The sequence below is a fragment of the Silene latifolia genome, chromosome 1, assembly GCF_048544455.1.
Source record: "Silene latifolia isolate original U9 population chromosome 1, ASM4854445v1, whole genome shotgun sequence".
Taxonomy (NCBI): Eukaryota; Viridiplantae; Streptophyta; class Magnoliopsida; order Caryophyllales; family Caryophyllaceae; genus Silene; species Silene latifolia.
In genome coordinates, this window is record NC_133526.1 from 154,704,191 (window position 1) to 154,711,968 (window position 7,778).

At 41.1% G+C, this 7,778-nt stretch overlaps 1 non-coding gene across 1 annotated transcript; it reads left to right on the forward strand.

Moving 5' to 3' along the window:
* The first annotated feature begins 7,317 nt into the window (after positions 1-7,317).
* LOC141620026 (small nucleolar RNA R71) lies at positions 7,318-7,424 on the forward strand. The gene has a single exon (XR_012531866.1). It is a non-coding gene; the product is annotated as a small nucleolar RNA R71 (small nucleolar RNA).
* Positions 7,425-7,778: the final 354 nt, after the last annotated feature.

Consider the following 7,778-nt stretch of genomic DNA (forward strand, 5'->3'; position numbering starts at 1 on the left):
GCTAGCATGAATTTGGGCATCTTCTTCATCAATCATTTAAGAAAAGGGCCAAAAGTTAAACCCCTTCCTCCCTTTCTTGTTCTTACCACTACCACTTAATTCACCTTGTTGACCACTTCCACTAGAATCATCCTCTTGAAGAGGAGTGACATACTCACCAATGTTGTGGCCACTACCAAGACCATAACTATAGCTACTATACCCACCATACCCTCCATATCCACCATAGCCTCCATATCCTCCATAGCCTCCTTGTAATGCCTCAACACCATAATCCGAACCATAAAAATCCAGACCGGGTGCATATGTAGTAAAAGTACCTACATCACTGTTAGGAGGAGGAGAGGGAGTAGAAGGAGGAAGTCCACTCGGGGGATAAGTATAAAATGAAGGGTGTGGCCCCTCGGGTTGGATTACTCCTTGCCTAGCAAAATGGTCATAAATGGGATGAAATGCAAGTCTTTGGTCATCACGAATTGTATTAACACTTAAGTTCAAATCCCACATCATATCCATCATTTCTAGGCTAGAGGGTGAATGAATGCTAGAAGTAAAGTGACGTGCTTGAGAAGGTTGACCTCCCTCACGCCTCTCAACGGTGGTACGTGTCTCACCTTTTAGGTCCAAATGGTAAGTAGGTCTAGTAAAAGGGGCACTCTCATGATAAGGCTTAGTGTGGACTAAAGCCTTAATTTCCTTCTTTTCCTTGGGTAGACTAATGGAGTCTTGCCTACCTATCTACAAAACAATGTTAGGGTAAGCATCCCTAAACCAATTGCAAGAAATAAAATACTCATAATCAAGCCCAACCCCTTTCTCCCTAGACACAAGCAATGGTCTCAAGGTGGTGTTCTCTTGGTTAAACCTACACAAGTGGTGAGCAATCTTAGTAACCAAACCTCCTAAGACAATACAACTATTTTTGGGGTTACATTGTTTGGTCAAGTGGACCGCAAAGTGGTAGGGGATATTGATCCCCCAATTCTCATCACCATTAACATTCAAGAAAGCACCCAAAATCTCCACCTCAACCTTCCTCACCGAGTGAGGATCATTTCTCCCGAAAAAGGTTCATCCCATAAACCTTTGCCAAACTCTTATGTCGGGGTAATGTATATATTGATGAGGGCAATGGTCCCAACTTTGAAAGGGGTAGTGAGAAATGGCGTTCCATGTTAAAATGGGGTTATAAGAGTCGGGTGATTTGGTAGATAAGTCCTTATGGGGCAATTGGAAGATATTGGCAAAATCCGTTAGGTCCATTTTATGGTCCTCATTAAACAATCGGAAGGTCACAAAAAGCACAAAACCGGGTTTCTTAGACCTATGAAACTCGAAAGAGCTTAAGAACTCAAGGGTAGGTTCGGGAAAGGTCTTATAGTCCATTGTATAACAATGCTTCATACCAAGATTTTTAAACAATTCCTTAACATTTTTCTCAATTCCAATATTGTTTAAAAAAGCTTGATTGATAAATTTGGTCGGTTTCATTCCTTTGTTCCTTAGGATGACCCAATTGTTATATTGAGCTTGTGAATTAAAAATCACTCCGGGAAAATCCGGGTCTTGCCATTCCGGGACCTCTTCCATTTGCACATCCTCCGCAGCCCGGGAGGATTACGCCTCACCTCTTATCCTTTTAGAAGCACCTTGGGTAGGAGGTCTTCTTGGTGCCATTTTTCTTAAATTTACGACAAAAATTCATCTTAAAGCAAACCAAAATTCATCCAAATAGATATAATAGAACGAATTAGTGAACTAATTCATACTATAAACATGAATAGAGCATTCTACAATCAATTTCTAGTAAAAATAAGCACACAATCAAATTCCCCCAATTTGAGTTAGGGTTTGCATAATTCTATTAAATTGATTGTAATGGATGAAATTAAAGAGAAAAGGAAGAGAAACTTACTTGTTGATGTTAATGGTTGAATGATTCTTGCAAAATGATGAAGAACAAGATGTTTTGTAGTGATTTTGAGTGAAGAATAATGAAGAAATGAGAGAGAAGAGAGGAGGAAGGTAACGTCGGGTTTGTAGATGAATGATAGAATGAATTCTATTTTTTTCTTACCCGTGTAAAACAGCTGCCAGGAAAACACAAACCCACTTCCCCGATCGGGGTTGACCAGTTCTTCGCGTTTTTGACTTGCTTCCGTGTTTAATTTAATTCTGTCCCGTTTTTCGAAAACTACGTCCTCGAACGGGGTTCTTGCATGGGGAAGCATGCCATATTCTCCTCTAAGTCTCCTTTCTTCATTTTCACCTATAAATCACAAAAAGAAACATAGTCAAGTCGAGCATTTCATTACTAATCTACGAAAAACATTAAATTGCGGAAAATTAAAAACGAAATAAATAAAAGAGATTAAAAAGCTTGGGTTGCCTCCCAAGAAGAGCTGGTTTAACGTCGCGCATGACGTAAAAAGCTTGAGTCGGTTCAAGCTTTCTTTGGTAGAGGTTGAACGGTCATTTCCTCTATCACACCAACGATCACATTCTCATGATAAATCTTCAAACGATGGCCGTTTGCTTTGAATTTTTCGCCCTTGTTGGTCATCACTTCAATGGAACCGAACTTGTTGACATTTGTGACGGTATATAGACCGGACCACCGTGATCGTAACTTTCCCAGAAATAGCTTGTAATGGGAATTGAATAGCAACACCTAATCACCAATTTGAAACTCCTTGTTCAAGATCTTCTTATCAGGCCATCTTTTGTCCTCTCCTTGTAGAGACGGGAGCTCTCATAAGCTTGCAAGCTAAATTCATCAAGTTCATTGAGTTGCAATAACCGCTTTTCTCCACTCTATTTTGGATCCATGTTAAGCTCCCTAACCGCCCAATAAGATTTTTGTTCCATCTCAACAGGAAGATGGCATGCCTTTCCAAAGACCAAACTATATGGTGAGGTACCATTAGATGTCTTATATGCGGTACGGTAGGCCCACAAGGTATCATCGAGCTTCATACTCCAATCTTTTCGTGACTTGGAAACAAATTTATCGAGTATGGACTTGATCTTACGGTTAGAAACCTCCACTTGGCCATTAGTTTGTGGATGGTAGGCCAAGCCTCCTCTATGATAGACTCCATATTTCTCCAATAAGGCGTCAAGTTGTTTCTCACCAAAATGAGTACCACGATCACTAATGACCGCTCTTGGAACAGAAAACCTTGGAAATATGATCTTCTTGAATAAGTTGATCACGGCACGAGCATCATTTGTTGGATTAGCAATTGCCTCTACCCATTTAGAGACATAATCAACGACGACAAAAATATACCGATTCCCTTTTTAGGAAGGAAACGGTGCTTGATCATCTATACCCCAAACATCGAATACCTCCACTTCCAAGATACCATTTAAAGGCATCTCGTGCCTCCTTGATATGGAACCCGTCCTTTGGCAAGCATCGCAAGCCATCACGAAATTTTTAGCATCTTAGAACATAGTTGGCCAATAGAAGCCGGATTGCAACACCTTTGCAACGGACTTGGATGGTCCATGATGACCACCATAAGGAGAAGAATGGCATCCTTCTAGCACCCCTTTCACATCCTAATGTGAGATACATCTCCGGAATAGCCCATCGGAGCAATGTTTGAATAAATTTGGATCATCCCATAGGAAGAACTTGCCATCATGTAAGAACTTCTTCCTTTGTTGATATGAAAGGTTGGGTGGAAATTATCTTCCAACTAGGTAGTTGGCTATGTCGGCATACCAAGGAGTATTGTCTTCCAACATCATTAAAACATCATCGGCGAAGGAATCATCGATAAGTAACTCAATACCTCCATCATTGAACTTCAAACGGGATAAGTGATCGGCAACAACATTTTCGGCCCCCTTCTTGTCTTTAATCTCAAGATCAAACTCTTGCAAAAGTAAGATCCATCGTATCAACCTTGGCTTAGCTTCTTGTTTGGTTAGGAGGTGCTTTAGTGCGGCATGATCGGTATGAACAATGACCTTTGAACCGATCAAGTAAGAGCGAAATTTGTCTAAGGCATAGACAATGGCAAGTAGCTCTTTCTCCATGGTGGCATAGTTGATTTGAGCCGCATCCAAGGTTTTGCTAGCATAGTATATAGCATGGAAAACCTTGTCCTTTCTTTGTCCTAGCACGGCACCTACCGTATAATCACTTGCATCACACATGAGCTCGAATGGCAAGTTTCAATCCGGTGATTGGATGATAGGTGCGGAAATCAAAGCCTTCTTGATCCTATTAAAAGACTCAAGACAATCGTTAGTAAACACAAAGGGAGCATATTTTAAAAGAAGCTCCGTGAGGGGTTTTGCAATCTTAGAAAAAGCTTTAATGAAACGGCGGTAGAATCCCGCATGGCCTAAGAAACTCTTTGCACTCTTCACATTTACCAGTGGGGGTAGTTTCTCAATAACTTAGACCTTAGCACAGTCCACTTCAATACCTCTTTCCGAGACAATATGACCTAGCACCACTCCTTCATTCACCATGAAGTGGCACTTTTCCCAATTCAACATTAAGTTAACTTCTTCACAACGCTTCAACACTTTAGACAAGTTAGCCAAACATACATCAAAAGAAGAACCATAGACACTAAAATCATCCATAAACACCTCCATGATAGACTCGATAAAGTCGGAAAAAATGCTCATCATGCAATGTTGGAAAGTGGCGGGGGCATTACAAAGACCGAAGGGCATCCTACGGTAAGCAAAGGTACCATAGGGACATGTGAATGTTGTCTTCTCTTGATCATCCAGGTGAATGGGTATTTAAAAGAACCCGGAATAACCATCTAGATAGCAAAAATACTTGTGACATGCCAACCGCTCCAACATTTGGTCAATAAAAGGCAAAGGGTAGTGGTCTTTCTTGGTGGCTAAATTTAGCCTCCTATAGTCAATGCACATTATCCAACCCGTCAAAATTCTAGTTGGAATTAATTCATTTTTATCATTTTTTACTACGGTGGTTCCCCTTTTCTTAGGAACCACTTGGACCGGACTCACCCATTTAGAATCGGAAATTGCATAAATAATTCCCGCATCCAACAATTTAAGCACTTCCTTTTTGACCACTTCTTGCATGTTAGGATTTAGTCGTCTTTCACCTTTGACACATGATTTATGATCCTCCTCAAGATTAAATCTATGCATGCAAAATTCGGGGCTTATGCCCTTTAAATCGCAAGTTTGTATCCAATGGCTTTCTTGTGAGACCTTAAAACATGAAGCAATTTAGCCAATTGACTCTCATCCAATTTAGTGCTAACAATTACCGGACACATCTCCTCATCATCTATAAAAGCATACTTCAAATTGGAAGGAAGGGGCTTAAGCTCGGGTTTTTGTACCTCAAGGTCTTGAGGTGTAGCAACCAAACCTATAAAGTGTGAGCTTTCCTCCAATGATAGCTCCTCTCCGTCCAATTCCTTCTCCAAAGCATCAATATCCTCATTTCCAATCTCATCATCACCTGCAAATGATTCCAATAACAAGAGTGCCTCCAAGGGATCTTTAGATAAAGATTAAGGTGTAGAGTCTTCTATAACAATGTCAACAACATCCAAAAGGTCAATAGAATAACAAGACTCTTCTATCATGGGACTCTTCATGGCACTAGTCAAATTATATGTGACCTTATCGTCACCCACTTCCAATGTAATTTTACCATTCTTGACATCAATTAACTCACCCGCGGTATGTAGAAAGGGTCTTCCCAAAACGATTGGGATTTGGGCATCTTCAACCATGTCAAGAACAATAAAATCAACCGGAATGAAAAACTTACCAACCTTAAAGGGAACATCCTCCAAAACTCCCAAAGGGCGTTTTATAGAACGATCCGCCATTTGCAATGTGATACTAGTACATTTTAAGACTCCTATATTAAGCTTAGCACAAATAGAGTAAGGTATTACACTTACACTAGCACCTAAATCACATAAAGCTTTATCAATTTGATAGGTGCCAATTGTGCATGGAATAGAAAAGCTATCGGGATCTTTTAACTTAGGAGGGGACTTGTTTTGTAAAAGAGCACTCACCTCGGCGGTGAGAGCTATTGTTTCAACTTCGTCAAAAGTCCTCTTCTTAGTTAAAATGTCTTTCATGAACTTAGCATAAGATGGAATTTGAGTGATTAATTCGGTAAAAGGAACGGTTACCTGGCGATTCTTCACAACTTCCATGAATTTATCGAATTGAGAATTCTTTTGATGCTTTGCCAATCTATGAGGGAATGACACTTTGACTTTTCCGGCACCTTTGCTTCAACATCTTTCTTTGGAGGAGCATCCTCCACATCTTTGACTTTATCAACAACAAGTGGATCATCCACTTTCTTTGGAACATCTTCACTTTCTTTATCATTTGGAGAAATCTCCAACTCAACAAGTACCTCCTCATCTTCTTTGGGCATGGATGGCTCATCATATTTCGTACCACTTCTTAAGGAGATAGCATTAAGGGTAGCATGCGGTTCCGCACCTTTGGGGAGGGGGGGGGGGGAGGTAGTTGACCCGTTTTCCTTGAAGAGCTAGATGAGGCAAGTTGAGCCATTTGTTGCTCCAACATCTTGATCGCGGCATTTTGAGCTTGCTCATTCTTTTGAATTTGAGCCAGTAATTCCTTTTGCATTTGGACTATCAAGCCCTCAAGCTAACCTCCTCCTTGGTTGTTTTGTTGGGCATTTTGTGGTGGGGGTTGATTTTGTTGATAATTGTGTTGTGGGGGCCTTTGTTGATTTTGATAACCCGGTGGAGGAGTATACTTTGTTGTTGAGGAACATAGGCATTTTGTTGTGGGGGTTGAGGTTGAGGATTAAGCACATTGTTGCTTCGATAAGACATATTCGGGTGAAATCTTGTATTCGGGTTATATGTATTTGAAAATGTACCCGGTGAATAAGAAGTTTGTCTTAAAGCTTAAAAAGCATTTACCTCTTCAATGTGAGCTTGGCAATGAGCGGTGTAATGACCCGCACCTCGACAACCGTCACAAACAATGATTTGACTTGTTAAAGACACGGCATTGAGTTGTTAAAGGGAATCTCTAGCATCTCTTTCCGCCAATTGTTGTTGAAGTAAGGCAATTTGAGCTAGCAAGACAGAGTTGTCGGAGGATTCTTCTTTACCTTTGAGTGGCACACTTCGGGAATTGACATATTGTGCATCATGGACCGCCATAGATTCGATCATGGCATCAGAAATATCGGTGTCAATTTGATCAAACCGCCCATTGTTGGCGGAATCCAGAATCCTTCGGGACTCGGCACAACATCCACTGTAGAATGTTATAGCTAGAAACCAATCATCTAGCCCATGTTGTGGGCATTGCCTTTGTAGCTCCTTGTACCTTTCCCAAGCTTTATATAAGCTCTCAAGAGCTTGTTGACAGAATTCGGTGATTTGGCTCCTCAAAGTTTGAGTTTTCTCCGGTGGAAAAAACTTTTGGTAGAAAGCAAGAGCCAATGTTTCCCAATTGGTGATTCCCATGGCGGTGCGGTCAAGGATATTGATCCAAAGCGTGGCCTTGTCCTTCAAAGAGAAAGGGAAAAGTATTTCCCTTATTTGGGCTTACGTGACGCCCGTTTGACGGATCATGGAGCAATAATCGCAGAAATTTTGCACATGCAAATTGGGATCCTCCAAAGGACTACCTCCAAATTTCTTCCTATCCACAAGGCTAATGAAAGCCGGTTTGATCTCGAAGTCCGGCGCAGTAATTTGAGAAGTTGTGATACCGGCCGGAAGCATGGCCGCGGTGGGCTTTGAGTG